The sequence below is a fragment of the Schistocerca cancellata genome, chromosome 6 (genome assembly GCF_023864275.1).
Source record: "Schistocerca cancellata isolate TAMUIC-IGC-003103 chromosome 6, iqSchCanc2.1, whole genome shotgun sequence".
NCBI lineage: Eukaryota > Metazoa > Arthropoda > Insecta > Orthoptera > Acrididae > Schistocerca > Schistocerca cancellata.
The window spans coordinates 187,817,496-187,841,568 of record NC_064631.1 but is presented as its reverse complement, the minus strand read 5'-3'; the positions used below and the strand labels follow the sequence as shown (position 1 = coordinate 187,841,568).

Genomic DNA, 24,073 nt, shown 5'->3' with positions numbered 1-24,073 from the left:
TCCTTTGTTACGCCCATCTGGCCTGGATCTCCGCCCCCCCCTCCCTTTTATAAATCCCTCCAAATCCTTGAACGCCGTGCTCTCCACCTCGCCTCTCGCATGTGTCTCCCCTCCCCCACGTGGATCCTGTATGATCTCATTCCATTCCCCCACCTCCTCCTTTTCCTTGAAAGGATACGGATCCTGTACACCTCCCGTAAACTCGATCCTCCTCACCTGCTTGTCTCGCCCATGCTCTCCCACCCCGCCCACAGCTGCGCCTGTATTCCCACGTCCCACCCGGTCTCCATCTCTCCACCCTCCTCACCCTCTTCCAAGGTGGCTTCCGCCAGCTCCCTCTCCCTGATGATGCCCTCCTCCCCTCAATCTACCCCTCCTACCAACTTTGATCCTGCCTCCCTCTTCCTATTTTTGCTCCTTTGGGCACCCTCCCACCCTTCTCTCCCTCTTCCCTCTCTCCTCCATTTCTCCCCACTCCTCCGCCGGGCTTCTCCTCTCCTGTCCCTCTCCTCCTCCCCACATCTCCTCAGCCATTGGCATCTTTGTTCTCCCCTCTCCCCCACTTCTTCCCCTCTTGGCAGGTCCCCGGACTCGCACACGCTAAGTGGACATTCGCGCGCCGGAGATCATCGCCATCAGTGTCTCGTGTGTGCCGTCGTGTTTAGTGTTCAGTGTTCACCGTCACACTCCATCGTTCACCTGTGCCATCGCCATCTTCAGTGTTAGTGCGTCGTGACAACAGTTTGTAGTGTGTATTATCGTCGAGTGTGAACGGCTCCGTGTTTGTCTTTATGTGTCTACTGTTTTATTACCCACCGTTATGTATGTATGCGTATTCTTTCTGTTGTTTTCTCATTGTCTATTCTATGGCTGAAGAGCAGCGTAGAATGCTGCTGACAGCCTGCCTGTTTGTACAGGTTTTCAAATAACAATGAAGAAAAAAAACACACACACACAATTAGAATTATATGTACTTCTTAAGTCTGCTTTATTTCATATGGGTCCCACTGCTACTATAAGTTATGTTAAATCAAATTATTTTATTAATATTCAAAACCGGTTGCTTGGCAATTTTATTACTGTTTTATCAACCTGTGAATGTACGTATGGGTTCTGACCCAGTGCTTATGTGGAAGCGTACAACCAGTGATGAGACGAATGATATGTACATTATCACGTCATTAAATATGATAACAAAATTGTTAGTCTACACCCTCAAACCTTTTTTGTTGTTGTAATGAATATTGTCTAATGGCAATTGAATTGTTACTTAGTGGGATTTTCGTACTATTACTATTTTTATATATTTGACTTCTCAGTTTTAACGTAATATTTACGTAAATCAAGAACGATATAATTCTAACTTCCCACGCCAAATGTTGAGTGCTATGTTTTACAGTAAGCAACCGTGTATATTTGATGTCATGTATGTATGGGTTCTGACCCAGTGCTTATGCGGAAGCCTATAACCACTGTTATAACAATACTAGCTTGTCCAGAGGGACAAACGAGACGTACATCAGCATGTCGGTTAATTATGATAACAAAATTGTTTATCCACACCTACAAACTTTTTTGTAATGAACATGGTGTTTCACGGCATTTTAATTATTACGTTATGGCAGTTTCGTACTACTACTATTTTTTATATATTTGACTCCTTAGTCTTAACGTAACATTTTACGTAAATCACGAACGTTGTACTTCTAACTTCCCACGCCAGATGGTGGTATTATGTTTTTTAAAAACCTGTGTTGTACGTCATTTCATGTTATTCATATATTATTCTTTTTCGTTGTCTTTTTCTCTTTTACCTGTCCTGCGCTCTGACAACTTATTATCGATCTGTTTTATGTTCGGTAAGTTTGTTTCTTTAAAAACAATACGCCAATGTATTTTAAATGTTTCCTTCCCCCTTCGTCTGCTATGTGTTTTACGTACACTTTAAATTTGAATTATTCCATGATTCACAAATGCCCAAGACTTATTTAGTGTTAATATCTCGCAAAACCAGTAATATTAAGTCTTCACGTGACACATGTGACATAGAGGGCGTTCCAAGCCCTGTCACACCGAGGTCTGCTGAACAAGTGCATGTTGACAGCGGCCTCAGTTTATGTGATCGCTCTAAGCTTGTTGACACCAGTGCCTATCAATTTAAATTGTATATTACAGGTTGTTCCTACCAAGTGTTATGTTCATATGCAGATGTAGTTGTGATTTTCTGTTTTATACTCTCTGATCGTTATGTGAAAAATTTTTTAACTTCTACCACTGAGGATTTTGCGGTTAATAAAACAAAAAAATACGACCAATGCTGTCCCTCCTTACAAGTATATCCATTATCTGGTCGTGGTGCACAGGACACTCCATGGAGTCGGCAATCAAACAATGCACTGGTGTCTGAAACATGTTCCGCAGTGCTATTCGGCAGGGCATTTGACCCGGCAATATTCGCATTTCGAAAAGCATTCATGACATTCAGTCTTACAAATTTACTCTCTCTGGTGGACACATGTCCAGATTATCCGCTCTCAAAACTCCGCCATCTCACTCCTAACATCCGCCACTGCTGGCGGCTCACCTCCAACTGCGCAACGCTACGCGCTGTTAACATCCAACTGCCCAATACTACAATAGCAAATTCCAAAAATGCAAACCAGGCACAGACTGCACACAGCACAGTCAGTGATTTTCATACAGAGCGCTACATGACGTTACCGTCATAAAAACCTAGACAGCCTACTTACAGACTTCAGTGGAAGATGCTCCTCGTCCAGGTCAGGCACAACAAGTTGTGACTCCACAGATCATTGCAGCAGTTGAAGCCATAGTGAAGGAAAACCGCCGAGTGACAGTGAATGACATTTCAGGATGTTTACAGATTAGTCATGGGTCAGCACACCACATTGTGCATGGTGTGCTCCAGTTTCACAAAGTGTCTGCAAGATGGGTGCCACGGCAGCTGAAGTGAGAGAATGACGTGTTGATGCTTGTGAAGAACTTCTTCGGCGCTTTGAACGAAAAGGTGATGGCTCTCTTGCAAGAATCGTTACTGGGGATGGAACCTGGGTTCACTTCCACCAATCGGAAACCATACTCACCAGACCTTGCCGCAAGTGATTTCCATATGTGTGGACCACTCAGAGACGAAATGGAAGGAAAGACGTTCCGTTCTATGAAATTACAACCCTTAACTGCTTACAGACGTTGACATATGTCAACAGGGACAGATGAAAATGTGTGCCCCGACCGGGACTCGAACCCGGGATCTCCTGCTTGCATGGCAGACGCTCTATCCATCTGAGCCACCGAGGACACAGAGGATAGCGCGACTGCAGGGATTTATCTCTGGCACGCCTCCCGCGAGACTCACATTCTCAACGTATTTTCCCGCACTACATTTGTAGTGCCCCCGCCCATTATACTCATTACTCGCGGCGCGATGCCGATTCCCGTATGAGTTCGGGCACTGTTTGTGCATCCGCAACGTCTGTAAGCAGCTAAGGGTTGTAATTTCATAGTAATTTCATTCTAACGACGTGCATGGTCACCAATGGTATCTGTTCTTTCGAACATGTCCGAAAGAACAGATACCATCTTCGTATATCTATAAAGATCCGTTCTGATGAAGAGGTACGCCACGCAGTGGATGAGTGGTTGTTCGGACTACCAAGAGAGTTTTTTTCTAAACGAATTTATGCACTTTGTAAGAGCTGGAGGACTTGCATTGAGCGTGGGGGTGATTATGTTGAAAAGTTTGTACCACTTCTCCACAATAAATAATGTTTAAAAAATATTTGAGGTTTTCATTTGACTCACCCTCGTACTTGGCAGGACACTGGAACATCGTAGATATGTTCATTAATCGACCTACTCGCTGAATACACTAAAAAAATAAGTTCCACTTTATGCCCTTAGGTGAAAATATGGCGCTGTAAGCAGTCAGAATGCGATGCTTCTTTTTTTAATAGTGACAGTGTCAAGAGTTAAGCTAGTTGAAGTTTTCGGTAAGAAGGGCAAAGGGTGCTGAAAATCTAGTTTGTCAGAATGACGGCAATAGCGGGAATGGCGCCGACAGAAATTGCTGCGAAGAGGGCCCATGTTGGTTTAAAGAATATGATCAAGAAATTTGGATAAATAAGTGAATTATGTGGTGCGTTAGGGGCAAGGAGGCGGCCCAGTCCCATGTCAGTTGTTGATAAAGTTGCTGTAGCTACAACTGACCTTGCAGCAGGGGCCTTACATTCTGCAGCCAGTGCTCAAGCTCAAGCTCAAGCTCAAGAACTTTGGAGAAATAGGTGAATTATGTGGTGCATTAGGGGCAAGGAGGCGGCCCAGTCCCATGTCAGTTGTTGATGAAGTTGCTGTAGCTATAACTGACCTTGCAGCAGGGGCCTTACATTCTGCAGCCAGTGCTCAAGCTGTGTCGCAGGAACTCTCTCTGCCCTGAGCAACAGAACAAAAAATGTTGCGGCACGTTTTGCATTCCCTACAAAATTCAGAATGTGCGCCGAAAGCCCCAAAATATGCTACACCGCCATGACTTTGCCCTTCGGTTCTTGGTACACATGAAAATGGATGATATGTGACGGAGGAACCTTCTTTGTGCAGACGATGCACATTTAACTCTCCACAGTGCCGTGAATGCAGATAGTTGTCGCAAATGGGTCTGTGTGCTGCGGTTTCAAAGCCCTTCATTCTCCGTCCGTTTTTCATTGAGGAGATGACATCTCGGGATCGTGTTAGGTGTACAATGACATCTGCATGTTATGAGGACCTCCTCGCGCATCACATGATTCCAGATTTGCATGAACGCAGCTGTGTCCAATCCACCGTTTTCATACAAGATGGGGTGACACGAAATGTCGCTTTCCCGGCGAAAGATTTGGTTCGAGAAACCTTTGTCAACGGCCACATCATACCTTGGCAATTTCAAGGCGTGTGGCTTTCCAGATCCCCGAACTAATAAATCCTAGCGACTTCTGGTTGTCGGGATACTTGAAAGATTGTGTCTATCAGGGATGTATCCTGAATATCTGATGGATAGCACAGGACGTCGCATCGCTCTCATTACACGATATGCTGCGGGCAACTGTCGTCCATCCCGTGTTGCAGTTGGAGCATGTTACTAAGTCGACAGACCATTCTCAACACGTGATGTAACTTGTGACCACATCCTAATAAACGTACCAGAACCATTGTTATTATGTGTTTAATCTTTCGTTCCCTCTTCATACACTCGCACCACATTCTAACTGGTTACTACGTCATATTTTCACCTGGTGTCAGAAAGTGGAACAGTTATTTTTTTAAAATATTCAGTAAGCAAACCGAGTGCATTGTATTCCGCCTACACTGCAGATCCGGAAACACCGCCTGTTTAATTATACCCCGTACGTGGTGTATCGTAATACGATATTACTGGAGAAAAAGTAAACGACTGTTAAAATCTTGTAATGTAAAGGGTTTACATTTTTTGACCGGTGTCTTGTGAACCTATTACAACGAAGGTGACTTTATTTAATCGACGAGAAGATTGTTACGTCTCAATAACTAATGGCGGGTTTGATTACGACGTACAGTTAGAAGATAGTATCGTTGAAATTTACTAGGTAGATTAGTTAGACAACTGAACTGTGATGTGGGAGAAAACTTTACTCTGACGTGAAAGTAGCTTGAGGTGGACTAATTGCTAAAGAACAGTGAAAGATAGTTTGATCTGTCAATGAAATTAAATAGATGCTGGAAGACTCTCATTTTGACAAGAATGAGAGTTGCGCTCTTTAACACGTCTTTAACAGGCTTGTGAATTAGCAGTATCTGTGCATATTGTAGCAACGGAGGTACATTGGGACTCAATTTCGACAAATTGCTGAGACCTGATCTAAATTACGCCGATCAACATTAAGCGTAGGGTTTGTGTCCCTAATAAACAAAGTATTTCGGATGGGCAACTAACATCGCGTCCCTAAGTCTACTTCGTAAATAGTCTGCCGATATCACCGAGTTAACATTAATCCACGTAGCAGTCCTTACTGTGGAAAAGTGGTGAACAATTATCTAAGCGAGCCTCATGCAAACAATAGGGGTGAATACATTTGTCAGCGAAGTTGTTCTTCCTCAATAGCAGGCACTGAGAAAATAAAACTGCGGAAGAATTAATTACGTGACCAAGTAGAGAGGTGCCACATTACTTACGTCTTCTAAATAAAGAACAGTAATGTCGCAGCGATCAGGCAGCAGTTGGAGGTTTGAATCCCAGTGATGCCGGTGGCGGCTCCATCTTAAGTACGGCCGCGAGTGGTACATACTGAGCCTCACAGAATAGCCCAGCTGCATCGATGATGAGAGCATCATTAGCACGTTATCGATCTGTAGGCGGCGACTCTAACCTGGTGAACATCGTAGGATAACCTTGAGACGTCGATCCATGATGGGCTACCCCTGAAGGTTTAAATACTATTTCCTGGAGCTGACCACGTAGAAGACACGTTCCTCCATCTTGTTGAACCCTTTGGCTGGCATTTATGTTCCCCAAAATGGCGGGCGGCGCCCTGGGTGGTCGCTGTTTTGCGGAAGGCGAACGCTGCGGCGGTGGCCTAGCAGCGGGGTGTGATGCACTGACAGATCACTGACTGTGGCAGTCGGGTGCCACCCATGTCCTAGATACGACACCAGGCAGGTACTGTGGCCCGTATCGTTACAAGATGGAAGAAGAGACTGTCCAGACGAGAGTGACCCTTTGTGTGCCGACAGTCCAACTCTTGCCCACCAATCTATGTATGCTTGTGGATGGGTCACAGCAAACTGTAGAGAATTTGCTAACGCATTCCTGACGGTTTCCACCAAGCAATATACCACCCCAGCAGATAGTTAGGTGATCACAGACTCTTTGAAAGAGACAGGTACCTACCTAAGTACCCATTAACAAACAGCATGAAGTGTGTCTAGCACCAAAAGATTTTCTTCGTCTCTCTCTCTCTCTCTACGTACTGACTCCCTTCCCACCCCCCCCCCCCACCACCAACCCCCTTAGCAGAAAGCAGAAGACTTTCATCATCTCCCCCTCTCTCTCTCTCTCCCTCTTCCCTCTCCCCACCCCTCAGCATGAAATTTTTCTAACTACAGAAGGCTTTCTTAGTCTCTCTCTCTCTCTCTCTCTCTCTCTCTCTCTCTCTCTTTCTCTCTCTCTCTCTCTTCATCGCCCGCATCATCCCCCCACCTCCCCCCCCCCCCCACACTCCCTCAGCAGCAAACGTGTCTAACAGTAGAACAGAAGACTTTGACTTTCATATTTCATCATCTCTCTGTCCTCTCCCCCCCGCCCCTCCCCCAGCCGCCCACCAACCAATATCCATCACTACAGCTTGTCATCAGTCCCACTTAATATGCCACAGAGAGTACGATTTTAGTAATAAGAAAGATAAAATGTCCGAAATGTATTAATACAATAATAAAACAGTAATTCCCACAGAATGTATTAAATATTTCAATGAAATAATAATTTCTTAACATAAGTGGAGAGAACATTTCCTTAGTATGACGTCCAATGAATTACAGTTCAGAAAGAACTAAATTTCAAAAAGCATCAGTTCGAAAATTTGAGAAGTGTATGATTCACACAGTTAATTTAACAACTATAATAGCAACAAACTCTCACAACTTTGATAACATCGTAATTTACACTATGTAAAATCGAAGTGTAAAACCACGTAATTATCGGTACTCTATAACGGCTCTTCTGCTTGATGATTTGGTTTGATTTGTACTTGGCCTCGGCTAAAACTCGGCGACAGTCGGTAGAGTGTTGAGATCGTTATCAAGTTACTAAGACGACGTTACACAAAATAACAGTGCTGAACCGAAATGTCGACGTGCGTGAGATATTTACTTCACCAAGAATCGTAATTAATCGTTTGTACTCGATGTTTAACTGATTAATGATGAAATATTAATGATAAAACCAATACAGTCACATCCACAACAAATTCCCTACAAGCTGGTCGTAATTTCAAGTATCTAAGAAATCGTAACAGTGGGCTTGTTATTTGAGTCAAAGATTCTACACAAGCGTCGAGCGCTACAGTCAAATATCATCGCTGCTCGTAATCATTACTCGGGACTTTCATGTCAATAATTTTATAGAATTTTAAATCACAAATGCCCGACTGGCACGAGAGGGTGTTTTATTGCACAATATCAGTCACTTCCTAACCGAGCCTTGAGAACAAACCTTTCCCAGGTGTTGGGGGAATTTAAATTATATGCTTCGGACCTATCACTGAAGTTCCATAAACCACTGACTATTATGAATGAAAATTGTCTATCAGTGTTAGTTTCCTAAATCACTGTCTAAGTTGTAAGTAGGCTGTTTAGGTTTTCTTATTGGTAACGCCACGTAGCGCTCTGTATGAAAATCACTGGCTGTGCTGTGTGCAGTCTGTGGCTAGTTTTTTGTTGTCTGCCATTGTAGTGTTGGGCAGCTGGATGTTAACAGCGCATAGCGTTGGGCAGTTGGTGGTGAGCCGCCAGCAGTGGTGGATGTCGGGAGAGAGATGCCGGAGTTTTGAAATTTGTAAGACTGGATGTCATGAACTGCTATATACATTATGACTTTTGAACACTATTGAGGTAAATACATTGTTTGTTCTCTATCAAAATCTTTCATTTGCTAACTATGCCTATTAGTAGTTAGTGCCTTCAGTAGTTTGAATCTTTTATTTAGCTGGCAGTAGTGGCGCTCGCTGTATTTCAGTAGTTCGAGTAATGAAGATTTTTGGTGAGGTAAGTGATTTGTTAGAGGTATATGTTAATGTTAGTCAGGGCCATTCTTTTGTAGGGATTTTTGAAAGTCAGACTGCGTTGCGCTAATAACATTGTGTGTCAGTTTGAGCACAGTCATGTAGAAATTGTTCTAAGGGGACGTTTCATATGTCGACCCTTAGCCGAGGATATCTCACTGGAATCTTCTGATTTTTTCTTGTAGTTTGTGTAATTAGTGTAGCTTTTGTTTATTGCTAGCGCGTAATTATAGAGAGAATCCCTTTTTAGTTGTAGTTTTTCATTGTTGTACAGTAAAACAGTTGTGGCATGCATGTAGATTTGCAGCAAGTATTTCGCAGCTGCGCTTGCAATTAACGAGATATTATTTTCAGTGCTACGTTAATGAATTCTCTTATTTTTGCTCTTCAAATTGTGCTTTTCTGTGTTATCGTGTGAAATATTGTGACAATAATGGCGTGTGAAAAAAGTAATACTAGGCTCCAAAGTAAACTGAGAAATGACAGTGAAAACGAAAGCAGTGTGTTAGCGCCACCGAGTACTGAATTAACTAATGTTCAAAGTAGTAGTTTGGTAATTGTGCATAGGGAAATGGGGCGGGCTGCAAACAATGGTGTAGACAGTGAAACAATTAGTGAATAGGGAAGCATTATCGATCGATCGGTCGGCAACAGCTTGCCTCAGGAATCCGAAATGACAGGACACAATCTTGCAAATACTATAGATTCAGGTTTTGCGTCCTCGCCGTTTTCTCAAATAAGTCAAGACACATTTTCGGCTTTTCGAACTGCGAATATTGCCGGTTCAAATGCATTGCCGAATAGCACTGAGGAACATGTTTCAGACACCAGTGCATTGTTATTACAGTTAATGCAACAAATGGGACAAAAGCTTTAAAAGTTAGACACAATGGAACAAAATCAGAGACAAACACAGCAAAAGCTTCAAAAGTTAGACACAATGGAACAAAATCAGAGACAAACACAGCAACAGTTAGACACAATGGAACAAAATCAGAGACAAACACAGCAAAAGCTTCAAAAGTTAGACACCACACTTTAACAAACACGTGAAGATTTAACTACTGAGTTACATAACATTGAATCGAAATGTCAAAAAGTCTGCAATGATGTAAAAACACAGATTTGTGATCATTTTCAACCTATTTTTTCGCGGCATGAAAATGCATTACAGAATCACGAAGCAGCCATAAAAGAACTGCAAACTATTGTTCATGAAAATCATGAGACCTTGCAAGCTAAAATTGACTCAGTTGCATCTACCGATTCGGTTACACTACTGGCAAAAACTCAAGAAAACTTAAAGGACACAGTAGATACTCTGAAAATTGGTTCAGAAAGACACATGGAGGAAATTAGTTCATTATCAGAGAAAGTAATTTAACTTTCGGATCAACTAAATAATTTATCTACGAAGGTAGATGATAATCTGAATGACGCAAAACCGGTAGTCTTTAATGACACAGAAGAGTGCGAACAAATTAGGAAATTCAAACAAAATCAGAATCAAATTAATACGCAACACAAAAGAGAAATCTGGGAAGTACAAGATCAGATGACGCAGGTAATACAAGAATTACATATTTCAGAGGACACTCGCGCTCCAATACGGGAAGAGGGACATAGAATTACGGAACAGCCACAAAATAATAACACGAGGCACGGAAATTATGAAAGAAATTGGCAAGGTACACCGAATTTTGAGATGGAACCGCCGAAACGAAGTAACAATGACCGAATTGCGACTTGCCGATATGATGATTTTGACTATAACCTGTTCATTACTACACGTAAATTCAAAACATTTAAGAATTCTGGCAACAACATCCATCCACAAACGTGGCTTCATCAATTCTCTCATTGTTTTCCTCCCAACTGGTCATTAGAATACAGATTAGAATTTATGTGTGGCTACTTAGAGAATGAACCAGCTGTAAGAATGCGATCGGTCATTCACGATTGCCACAGTGAAGGATAATTTTACCATGACATCCTCTCAGCATATTGGTCTCAAGCCACACAAGACCGAGTAAAACATGGCATCATAATGATGAAACATTTCGAACAATCGGAATTTTCCAGTCTTGTGAAATATTTTGAAGACATGTTGCACAAGAATCAGTACCTGTCAAACCCATACAGACCCTCAGAACTCATCCGCATTTGCTTAATCAAATTGCCTGAACATTTACGACATATTATTTTGGCAGGACGTTGCAAAGACGACATTGAAGCTTTTCAGGGACTCTTACAAGAATTAGAAATTGACACTGACATTCGCGGAACGCGAAAAAAGGAACACAACAATTACATGTCCCATCCGTCACAATTCTGCGATCAAAGAAATAATACACGACAAGGCTAGTCTTACAACGTAAATCGTGTCCAAAACAGACACCACCTGTATGACAACCGTTGGCAGAGTAAAAATAATTACGGAGAAAGATGCATTTCCATAGTAATTACTATCACAGAGACAGCCATAGAAACAGACAAAATGGGAACCAAAATAATTATTATCAAGGGAGACAAATAATTTCAGACGCAACAGTTCAGCGCACAGTTACAATTCCGGGAGAAATTCTCCACCACATGACCGACAAACAAGAAACTATGTAAACTACTGACAAAACGACAGACCTGAATTCCATCAGAACTGGCGGGATTCAAACAGAGCAGAGCACTCTCGACAAGGTGAATTTGTAGAAGTTACGTCTCCTAATCCCAATAACGACACACGCCAACAAAGAGACAATAGGCAATGACTCATACCGCTGGCAGCCACAAAACGTACGTATGAAACTGACGACACAGCTGCCGTAGCTAGTAATTACGTAAAAATGGAAGACATTAGGGACCTCTTACTCCGGGAACACGACGTAAAACATAACAACATTGCATATCCTGTGATTCACATTACAGTAAATGGCGTAAAATTTACTGCAGTACTTGACTCTGGCAGTCCCATTTCAGTAATTAGTGAAACAGCCTTTAGCAAATGCAACAAATCGAACGATTGCCCCCACACTTCCGTTACGTAAGATTAAATTACAAGGTGAAATCGTTGGAAAAAGTGTAGATGTACGCCAACAAACCAACTTAGAATTCTTTTGTCAAAGCTACAGCTTCCCTATGAACTTTCTTATTGTTCCATTATTGTCGACGGAAATTATATTGGGAGTAGACTTTTTGAATGAATACAAAGCAATCTTAAACTTTCATGATGCTGAAATAAGTTTAGAGAAAGAAGGTAAGTCAATAGCTTTGAAATTTGAAGATTGGCTCTCAAACCATGACGAGGAAATTAATCGGCTTTACCTTCTGTTAGACAACAGTTCGGAATTTTCTACGGAACTAGACACCAACAATCACTCTGCAAGTACTGACAGGGATGATATCGACGACATATTTGATACTAATGATTCAATTCAGAATAAAATTCAAACAATTGAGAATTGTAATGACACTGATAGGCAAGTCGTTTTTGAGATTTTACAAGAATATTCCACAGTTTTTACTCACAAAACAGGAACAATCAAGGGATTTCAATACTAATTTCGTGTTCGTGAGCATACTAAATTTTGTGTTAGACCATACGTAATTCCGGCGCATTATAGGGACCGTGTTAGAACAGAAATACAATCTATGCTTAATGAGGGCATTATTGAGCCTGCAGTAAGCTCATACAACAATCCATTACATGTTGTTGAGAAGAAAAATAGATCGATCAGGCTTGTCTTAGATTCGAGACAAATGAATACTATCATCATTCCTGAAACAGACAGGCCGCAGACGATGGAAGAACTTCTTCAAAATTTTAATGGTGTAAAAGTGTTGTCTTCTGTCGATCTCAGATCCAGCTTTTATCAGATCGAACTTCATCCAGAATGTAGAAAATACACAGCTTTTCTTTGTTTCGGCGTTTGTTATCAATTTCGGAAACTTCCTTTTGGTTTGAACATTTCTTCGGCAGCGTTCATTCGCGGGCTAAATTCCATATTACCTGATTTCTTAAAACATCACATCACCTTATATGTGGATGATATTCTAATAGCAGAAGCCTCATGGGACAACATAATCGCATCCTCAACAGTTTGTTACGTAGTTTTGCAGAATCTGGAATTAGAGTTAACTTGGAAAAGTCTGAATTCGGTAGGTCAAAGGTGAGGTTTTTGGGACATATTATTTCTTCTGAAGGCATTCAGCCGGATCCTGAAAAGTTAGAAGCAATCAGATCCATTCCAGTTCCATCCACAAAAAGACAAGTCGGCAGTTTTCTAGGTCTCGTAAATTTTTACCGTCGTTTTCTGAATATGCAAATTCTAGTTACACCAAAACTTTGTTCTCTCACTGGAAGAAAATACTATTTGGAACTGGGACGAACAAGCACAGTTGGAATTCAATTCTTTGAAAGAATCGCTACTTAACGCGCCAATACTAGCTCATCCAGATCTCTCACAAGATTTTTGCCTTAGCAGGGATTCTTCTAAAGTCGGTCTTGGTGCCCACTTATTTCGAGAAGCCATAGAAAATGACACTACTGTTCAGAAAACCATTGCTTTTGCTAGCCGAGTGCTAACAAAATCTGAAAAAAATTATTCCGTTACTGAATTAGAAGCTTTAGCTATCGTTTGGGCATTTAACAAATTCCCTTTCCTTCTTTCTGGTAAGCACGTAAAAGTATACAGTGATCATCGTGCATTACAATTTCTTATGTTTTCAAAATTAAATCATGACAGGTTAAAACGTTGGGCATTATTTCTGCAAGAATTCCGCTTCACAATAGTCTACATTCCTGGCAAGGAGAACATTGTTGCGGATGCACTGTCACACGCACCGGCTGGGCTTGAGAAAGTAACACAGAAGGCAACCTCGAGAAAAATTTCAGTATTCTTTACATTCAGAAAGTCGCCTTTGAAAACTTCATCACCACATCTTTAAAGGACATTGCTTATGAACAAGATAAAGATCCGATTTGGAAGGACATCAAAAGTAAATGGCATGAAAAGTCGCACACTCAGATTCGGCATTATTACCTGGTTAGAAACAACATACTCTTCAAACGCTGCACTGTTGATGACAAGCTATGGGTACTTTGCATTCCAGACGATTTTGTTAAATAGCTCATTTGGTACATTCATTTCAGCTATGCACATTTTGATCCACGAAAATGTTATCATATTCTTCGAACGACTTGTTATTTTAACAATATGGAAAAGAGAATTCGAAGAGTCTTGTCTATTTGTAAACTTTGTCAAAAAGCGAAACCATCTACTATCTCACATCGTGCTCCGTTGTTTCCTGTCATTCCTTCTAAATTAAAAGAATTTGCTGCTGTTGATCTCTTGGGACCCCTTGTCAGAACATCGAATGGATTTTCGTACCTTCTAGTCGCTGTTGAACTTACTTCAAAATTTGTTTTTTTTTTTTTCACTCCGTTACGTAAAGCCACTGGACGATCTGTATCCAACGCCTTTGTTAAAAATTTCCTACGTGAAGTTGGACACGTTAGTAAAGTCATTTCAGATAACGGACCCCAATTCAGATCTGCTGTTTGGTCACACGTGCTTCGGAATCATAAAATCAAACCTGTTTTTATTTCATTGTACTCAGCACATTGTAACCCGTCTGAACGGATTATGAAAGAAATCAATAAGGTTTGCAGACTTTATTGTCACAGAAAGAATCTGCATTGGGACAGATATTTACATTTATTTCAAAACGTGCTGAATGAAATACCTCACGACTCCACTCCTTTACCACCTACTCTTGTACTAAAGAATGAAGAACCACCGAACAGAATCAGAGAGTTTGTACCTTTTCCGAATACACGTAAACTTCGACACAAAGACATAATTCTGCAGCAGACAAAAGGAGAAAACTACACGACAAAGCAAATGCAAAGAAATTATATATTGGTCAGAAAGTTCTCATTAAAGCTCATTCATTGTCACGTAAGAAGAAACACTCGAGTCACAAATTCTTTCTAGTTTACAATGCACCTTACAGAATCCGACGTATACCACATGATAACTGCGTTGAAGTTGAAAGTCTGCGTACTAGGAAGAGTAAAGGTTTACACCACATTTCACATGTAAAACCGTTTATTGAAAGATAATCTGCTTTTTAACTTTGTCTTTGCCATAAAACTTTTCACTTCACATTTCTAGTATGCTTTGTCAGACTTAAGAAACTGTTAACATGCAACAATGTTTGAAGTTAAATATCCGGTCTAGAACCTAGGGAACATTTTTAAACAGAAATTACGAATGCATTGTTATAGTGAACAGACGACACAGTGTTGTATTTGTACATTCTTGCTTGTTAGTTGCACGATTACGTAACGACTATCAGGCTTACATACTTAGGACATATACTGGTACTGCTAATGAGATTTTAATGCAACATTTTGGTTTACTTGAAGATACATTCTTGATTTAAAGTACTTTCTGTGAGATACCAGATGACACAGTGGTTACTTTATGTGACAGCTACACGATTATATCACGACGTTACTAATGAGTGACAATTTACAATGTCGCTTTTGCGGTGTATCTGTTTTATATCTGCACAGTCTTTCTGAATTATTCTGGAAAGTAAAACATGTTTTAGTAGTAACTATTGTGGTATAGCTACAAGGAGACAGCCTTTTCCGTAGCACAACAATACGTTACAGCACAGTACTTTCTTCATCACGGCAATAAGCGTAATAACTAAGATATCTATACGCAAAGCATTTCACTTTTGTTTATCATGAGGTAAGTACATTGACTTCTGCAGAACTTAGCTTTCCGAGGGCAATAACTACGACACTTCCACAGAGATTATCTTACAACAAGACGCACAGTTTAGCGCTACAGGACATGTATTTGAGTGATTAATTTTGTACTTAAAACATTTATTTTTAAAGATATTTGAAGTACAATGATACAAAGGTTTTCCGTGATACATTTCATTGCATTGCTGTAATCTGTAACACCTGAGGGTATAATTACATTAATCCTCAGGGGGTACATGCCTATTTTGTGTACCATGTGTTTGGCAAGCACAAGGAGCCCTAGCTAATATGGTATTTGCTTATACAACTTTACACATCGGTACCATATTTCTCTAACACATAAATTACACAGCTATCTGATCATTTAACTGAGAGAGACAAACTTTTTTACTACGTTAGTGACACATGTTTATTTTGTCTGTACTTTGTGAACTGTTCATAGTCTTTCGGACCCATTGTGATATTATGAGAGCTTAGAATGATATATTTGGTATGGGATCACGATTTTTAAAGTACGTTTGAGGCAGATGACACTTTTGACATGAGCAGAGAATTTTTTTTAGGTTTTGAAATTATTGGAGGAAGCTACGACGATTTTGAGAGTTGACTGAGGTGTTATGATGTTATTATTACGATGACTATGTGTATTATGCTGTTGCGGTATGTTTATGATCAATAAGCTGATGCTATATGAGTTACTTGATTATGCTACATATCTGTTATGATGAAATATTGAAGAAGTGTCAACGAATAAGGTAAGGAATAATGAGTAGTGGTTAGGGACTTTGGTTTGTGAAAAAGGTTGTTGGAAACCAAGAATCGTACTCTAAGAGTTATGAAATGTATGTAAATGCGTGAATGTATTACAATGTCAACGAAAATTTTTTGGACACTGTTATATCAATAGGATTTTGTTTCTACAGATTTGTAACGCAAATTCTTGACCTGTGAAATACTTTTATATGAGACTGTCACTGTAGCGGAAACTGCTGTCATAAATATTTCGGTAAGAATGTTAAGTGACCACCTTCACGTAATGCGTCGTGGGCACCCAGCTGTGCGACAGACGAATGGAAAAAAGCCATTAGTGTGTGCCTTTCAGAGGCACAGGTGGAGAAGAAAAAAAAGAGGCCATTATCCTCGCTATTGACATTCCTTTGTAGAAAGCATCATAAATACGACACCCTCAAACTTGAAAACATGATTACACTGTAGAGTTCTTAATTTATGATATTTACTGAAATGAAATGATGAGAAACATTTCATGTCTATTGTCTTGTTAGTTGAAAGATTGTTCACTGCATTATGAAATGCCATATGGCTAGTGAATGGCGTTTCACGCCTTGCTTTCCTTATTTTGTTTAATATCTAGTTTCTAGCTGCACTGCAGCATGGTTAAAATAAAATTTTATAGATGTACTAATATAAATATTTTATGCCTACAGATCTAGTAAAAAATAACTTTATGATGAATGTACTCCAAAAAAATGAGGGAGCACAAAAAGACAAATATGAAGAAAAAAGTATGGTTTAGGGACAACAGGTTTAGGTAGGATTTTCTTGGAAATAAATGATGAGGTAAGATAATGGACAATAAATAATGAGGTAAGAAATATGTGAACATATAAATACAGAAAGCATGCTTGGATAGGATTTTTTTGGTGGAAACAAATGTTGAAATAAGAGGAAAGATCTACAAAATGAAGATTTTGGTTGGACTGCAGTACCAAATGTTACACTGAAAACAAACCCTGTCCTTTCCTTTTGTGTTATCCCACTATGTGTTTGTGTACCCTTGTGTATTTGTTTTCTTCCTGTCTCTGTGTAGTTTCATAGAATTTTTTTCTCTTCTAATACTAAGCTACATTCACTATGATGAGGAATACTGCTATCCTCAAATATAATTGGCATTATTAATATGTTATTTACCTTGTAAATATGCTTAGACATTATTTATTCCGTTTTGTTTTAATGCTCATGTGTGAAGTTGATGTTTCAATAATTATTCTGATCTTTTATGTATTTATTTATGTCATAGTTCCTGTAACACTGATATATATGTCTATTTCTATTCTTTTGTAAAGCCTGTATTACTACAAATGTTATCTGTACTATTATGTTCTTTAATGATGTTTTTTGTACCTTTGTAATTGTATTCTTATGTTGTAAATTTATAATAATATAGACACCAGTTCTTCAAATTAAGTTACATTTCACTGCACACATTTCTGTTGGTCATAGTAATGCACAATATGTGAGAAGTTGGGACTGTTAGTGTTTGCACATGTGTTAATAATTCAGCAAGGGACTGGATAACAGCATTGCTGGTTCTAAGGACAATAAAAAAATTTTTTTTTTGTGAGTGCACAAGTGGTGGTTTATGGACTTGCTATATTGTCCACAAGACCCTTCGATGGTGATTGTGCACCTGCACAGTCGCAACAGATGGCTGCTGGCCGTCTGTACATGGACTACAGTGGATCTGCATCTTTGATGGCCCACCAATACCATAATCTCTACCAGGACTACAGTGGGTCTGCTCTGTGATGACCTACCTACCAGTAATCTTCAAAATTTCGACTGACTCTGCTGTGGGTTTGCTCTGTTGTGGACCAATACCTGTGTGCGTGTCAAGAGTCAGCACTGTCTTTCCGTTGGAAGGACAACACTACTTCTTCAAGACTGCATGGAAATCCACTACTTCCGTGTCCATTTTCTTTTACTGCTCAGACTTTGAGAAAAACACTGCAATTTTACTGTGATGAACGATCAGGGCTGTCTTTATAGACTGTGAGAAAATTCTAGCTTTTGCCCAACATTGTATCAATAAGTGTGTGCATTTGATTTCTTTGTTATTGTAATTGTGAAAAAAATTTTAACAAATATGTAATTGGCCAGTGCCCAAAAAAATTTGTAAAATTTTTTGTGGGGAGCATGTGGGCTATGTAAGTAGGCTGTTTAGGTTTCCTTATTGGTAACGCCACGTAGCGCTCTGTATGAAAATCACTGGCTGTGGTGTGTGCAGACTGTGGCTAGTTTGCATTGTTGTCTGCCATTGTAGTGTTGGGCAGCTGGATGTTAACAGCGCATAGCGTTGGGCAGTTGGTGGTGAGCCGCCAGCAGTGGTGGATGTGGGGAGAGAGATGCTGGAGTTTTGAAATTTGTAAGACTGGATGTCATGAACTGCTATATACATTATGACTTTTGAACACTATTGAGGTAAATACATTGTTTGTTCTCTATCAAAATCTTTCATTTGCTAACTATGCCTATTAGTAGTTAGTGCCTTCAGTAGTTTGAATCTTTTATTTAGCTGGCAGTAGTGGCGCTCGCTGTATTTCAGTAGTTCGAGTAACGAAGATTTTTGGTGAGGTAAGTGATTTGTGAAAGGTATATGTTAATGTTAGTCAGGGCCATTCTTTTGTACGGATTTTTGAAAGTCAGATTGCGTTGCGCTAAAACCATTGTGTGTCAGTTTGAGCACAGTCATGTATAAATTGTTCTAAGGGGACGTTTCAAAGTAATGTTTAGTTAAATTATCTAGTTAAAAGTTCACTTTATTCTAGTAGGTAAAAGTCCTCCGTTCGAATTCTAATGCCGTGATATTTGAAGTCAGAGGATCGTATTACTGCGTTATAATAGATCGCAATTATTAAGTCTCAAAAACAATCTAAGCGCACGTACATGTACGAGCATTCAAATATATGACCTGCTTCGGCTAACTCTTGTAACGTAGTGACAAAGCATTGAATTATACTTAGTCATTACTCACGATTCCCAAAGAGTACTCACACGGAATATTCTTTGGGATCGAAGGTTCTACTTTGCGAATGTTAATTTATGCTAATTTTGGGATTTATTATGATTTAGATTTTAATTTTACTGAAATTTAATCTTGATTTCGTAGATTGCTAAATTGTCAAGTCTTAGATTCCTGATTTAATTACTTCTTATTGTCCTAATAATAGTGATAAATGGAACTTCATTCTTTTATTCACTTTTCTGTGAATTTGGGACTTGGGGGGAAATGTTTGGGGTATTGGGAGCTAATTTTTGATTTTTATTTCTCGTTCGAGGAAGTGGAATTACAACTCCACTAAGCACATGAATTGTGAACACTGGTCTACGAGATATAAATGTATCTGCGAGCCAATGAAAGAATGATTTTTTTTCCAAGTGTTTCCACCTGCTTTCGTGGAGTCACATTTTTTTCTAGTATTTTATTTTCTTCGCGGAGGATTTTTCCCTTTTTTTCTTTCCTTAGCTTCTTGTGTTTTTCCTGTTCTACCTACTGACTGACCAATTTGTTCAAAATGGCTCTGAGCACTGTGGGACTTAACTTCTGAGGTCATCAGTCCCCTAGAACTTAGAACTACTTAATCCTAACTAACCTAAGGACACCACACACATCCATGCCCGAGGCAGGATTCGAACCTGCGACCGCAAAGGTCTCGCGGTTCCAGACTGTAGCGCCTAGAACCGCACGGCCACCCCGGCCGGCGACCAATTTGTGTCAGGTCTGTTGCTGACAACAGGTACTGTCATATTGTGAATGGACGCCTCTTCTTGGCTGAAATGTCAACTGTCACACAGCGAGCAGTACCACGAGAGCAAGCGCTTGCGCAAGCGACTGAAGCTGTGCCTTGTGAATTCCATGATTCCTCGACATTTTTGAGACTCCATGTTTTCGTTCCAGTCAGGTCTCGTGAAGTTAGCTGTGAAATTTGGATATCGGCATGCGTGAAAACATAAACACGTCCATTAAAAAAATATCTGCGATCATGTCTCCCATAAACCCCGCTCCTCCCCTCCCCTGCTCCTTGGATTCGTGCAAGGATTAAAAAAAAAACCGAAAGATCACATCAGATTAATAAAATGGCACATCATCATGACGTGGTCCCGTCTGATATATGGTACCTGCGATTACAACTATTATTATTATCATTATTACAATTATTATTATTATTATGCCTCAAGCATTACACCAGTTTGTCCGTTGCGGCTTCGTGTCCATCCATCTTCTAGTTAGACTTCCAGCGTTTCTTCTCCCTTAAGGGATGTGCGTTTATCGTCCTTTCTTTCTATGTGTTGTTCCCATTCTCGGGTAGTCTTTAATCCTTTCATGTAAGCTGTAAATACCTACATTCTTCGGGATCATGGTCTCTCTCTCTTTTTTCTTTAATCTCTCTACTCCTGTAACTCCCTATGCTTTTTTTCTAAAATCTCATCTCATCTGCTTCTTTGAGTCTATTATGTTTTCTAGAGTTCACAGTTCAGTTTTCGCTTCTATAAGTCCACAGAAAACTGTCATATCTTGGCAAAATTTAAGCGTCATGTCCTTTCGTTCTTTTCCCATGAGTTTTCTTTTAATGCTTCCACACAACATATTTAATTTCTCAATTTTTTTTTCAGTATCAACTTCGCCGAGATATGATATGTCACTGTCAACGAGTTTGAAAGTTTGTTAACGTATTCATTGTTTCCGCTTTCTAATATGAGTTTGCATTTGAAAGGTTGCCATTTATATATGCGTAAATTGTTACTTCGCTATTTTATACAGTTCATACAGCGCACTTTGTGTTACCTTCCTTAAGGGGAACCACAATCTGGTCTCCAGCAAATATAGGCTTTAATAAAATTTCTTCTTTTTAAGGCGTCTTCTATTTTAAATTTCATAAACTGTTGTTTCCATTCTCTTACAGCATCATCTACATATGAATTAAAAAGTATCGGTAAAAACAAGGACCTTCTCTGACCATTATATGAATATTTTCTTGGACGATATTCCAGATTTTAATGTTACATTTGTCTGTGTTTATACTTCGGATAACTTTCATCAGACGTGGCGTTATTCCCCTTTTTGTCGACTATACTCCACAGTTTTCCTCTGTGAATATTATCAGGAGCTTCGCCATAGTCTATAACCATTATGTACGTCTTAAGAATTTTATTCTCGTTTGTTTTTATTATTTGTTTTAATGCGAAAATGTTATGTGAGAAGAAGCTTGCCTTCTGTTTGTTCTTGAGTAATGTGCTGTCTATATATAGTATGGAATACTGTAAGCACCCATTATTTCTGCGGTGTGCGACGCATGTAATTAGTTCTGGGATCTAAGAAATTAGCTTTTACATAGCTGCTGTAGTTGGTACAGTGAGGGCCCGCCACCCGAATCCTAGCAGCGCGGGGATGCATGGCTGTGCACTAATTTCATGACGTGTGTGGCATGAAATACGGGAGCAAGTACCGAGCATGTTCATATTCCGCACCAGTGGCCCGGAAACAACAGCACACTTTACGCAGATATTGCTTCCACGTCAGAGCACGGGTTAGAGCCCCAACGTTACACCCTCTAACAAAGCTGCTTCAGTGCCGAAATCTCGCTGTTGTACGTAGAACATTTTGGATAAGATAAAGGAGTTGAAATTTCTTTTATCTGCATTGTGATGATTGTTTATATATCTTTATTCTCTTTCAAGCTAACCAAATGTATCTGCACAATATGAGTACTTTAGGGAGAGCTCTGAATCAGTCTCGCAGATAATGTCGAACCATAGATGATGATAACAGTAAGGGGCCATAGGTGTTCCACAGCATTGTCATAAGGATCACACGTATCTAATAGTCAGATCAATCATGCATATATGCGTTTCATCTTTCAGAGAGTAGCCGGCCGGAGTGGCCGAGCGGTTCTAGGCGCTCCAGTCTGGAACCGCGCGACCGCTACGGTTGCAGGTTCGAATCCTGCCTCGGGCTTGGGTGTGTGTGATGTCCTTAGGTTAGTTAGGTTTAAGTAGTTCTAAGTCCTAGGGGACTGATGACCTCAGAAGTTAAGTCCCATAGTGCTCAGAGCCATTTGAACCATTTTTTTTCAGAGAGTAAGTAAAACCAACCCACAATCATGACAAAATCCACTGTTAAGCTTTAGTGCCCTCTACTTCTTCCACTGATAGAATTAAGAAGCAAACGGGAAGACAAAAAGGAGATGCATTTCCGTTGTAAACAGAACCTCTAACCAACTACTGAAATACAAAATTTTAATTTTTTTGGATGGCAATAACCGCTTCGTTAACACCCGTAACTGAGACAGGATTTGAACTCTGACAGATTAAGCGAGAAAGGAATCATTGTTGGAACAGAATGACTTCAAAGTGAGAGATGTGTATTGGCCAGTAGTACGCGGTTAGTCACGAAATAACAAGAACACTGAGTTTATACAAAAACACGTTTCAAGCTGGCCACAAGACAGTTGAGATAAACTTGTACAATTTTGAGACAGGCTTTCTTATACATCACGTGAACGTTTTTTATTGCCGCGTGTATGTACGTTCCACGTAGCTTCCAAGCATTTTTTTCGTTACTAGAGAAAACACAGAACGTGTGGTTTGCCATTGTTGACTGGTAGACCTAGAGATAGACCTCAGAGGAGGCTATCTTCCTCCCCCCCCCCCCCCGCCGCAATGGGATTTACCAAGCCGTGTTTGAGAGTTATGTCTTTGATCTACCTCTATATCTCTGCAGTACTACTCCACGGCTCGCATTTCAGTTCTTGGCAGATGGATCATGGAACCACCTTTGGCTATTGCTCTATCTCAACTCCTTCGATTCTCTTCTTTTTCGGTTTCCCACTGTTCATGTTTCACTACCACACAACGCTATGCTCCAAAATTACATTCTCAGGAACGACTGCATCCCTTTTTAATCCGAGCATTGCGTTCGTGGTCGTCCACTCTTATTATTACTTTTGTCTCTTGTATTTACTGTATATTACCTGTCTCTCCCTATAGCTTACCCCTGTTTTTCTCAGAATTTCGAACATCTTGCACCATTCACGCTTCATCCAGGTCGACAAACGCTTTGGATGTGTCTTGATTTTTCTTTGGTCTTGCTTCCATTATCAAACACAAAATCATAATTGCTTTCCTGGTACCTTTATCTTTCCTAAAGCCCAACTGATCGTCATCTAATACATTCTAAATTTTATTTTCCATTCTTCTGTATATTATTCTTGTCAGAAACTTGGATGCATCAGCTGTTGAACTGATTAAGCGATAATTCTCGCACTTGTCAGCCCTTGCAGTCTTCGGAATAGTGTGGGTGTTATTTTTCCGAAACTCAGATTATATGTCACCACACTCATACATTCTTCACACCAACGTGAATAGTCGTTATGTTTCCATTTCCTCCAATGTATTTAGATATTCTGGTGGAATGTTATCTACCCCTTCTGCCCTATCTGATCTTAAGTTCTCCAACGCTCTCTTAGATTCTGGTTCTAATACTGGACACATATATCTTCTCAATCGACTCCTGTTTCTTCTTCTATCATATCAGACATATCTCATAGAGGCCTTTAATGTACTCTTTCCCCATATCCACTCTTTCCACTTCATTTAACTGTGGAATTCCCGTTGTACTCTTAATGTTACCACCTTTGCTTTTAATTTCGATGAAGGTTTTTTTGACTTCCCTAAATGCTGAGTTAGTCCTTCC

General features: G+C 40.1%; 1 non-coding gene across 1 annotated transcript; it reads right to left on the bottom strand.

Moving 5' to 3' along the window:
• Window positions 1-3,244: 3,244 nt before the first annotated feature.
• Trnaa-ugc (transfer RNA alanine (anticodon UGC)) lies at window positions 3,245-3,318 on the bottom strand. Its single transcript has one exon. It is a non-coding gene; the product is annotated as a tRNA-Ala (tRNA).
• Between the last annotated feature and the right edge of the window lie 20,755 nt (window positions 3,319-24,073).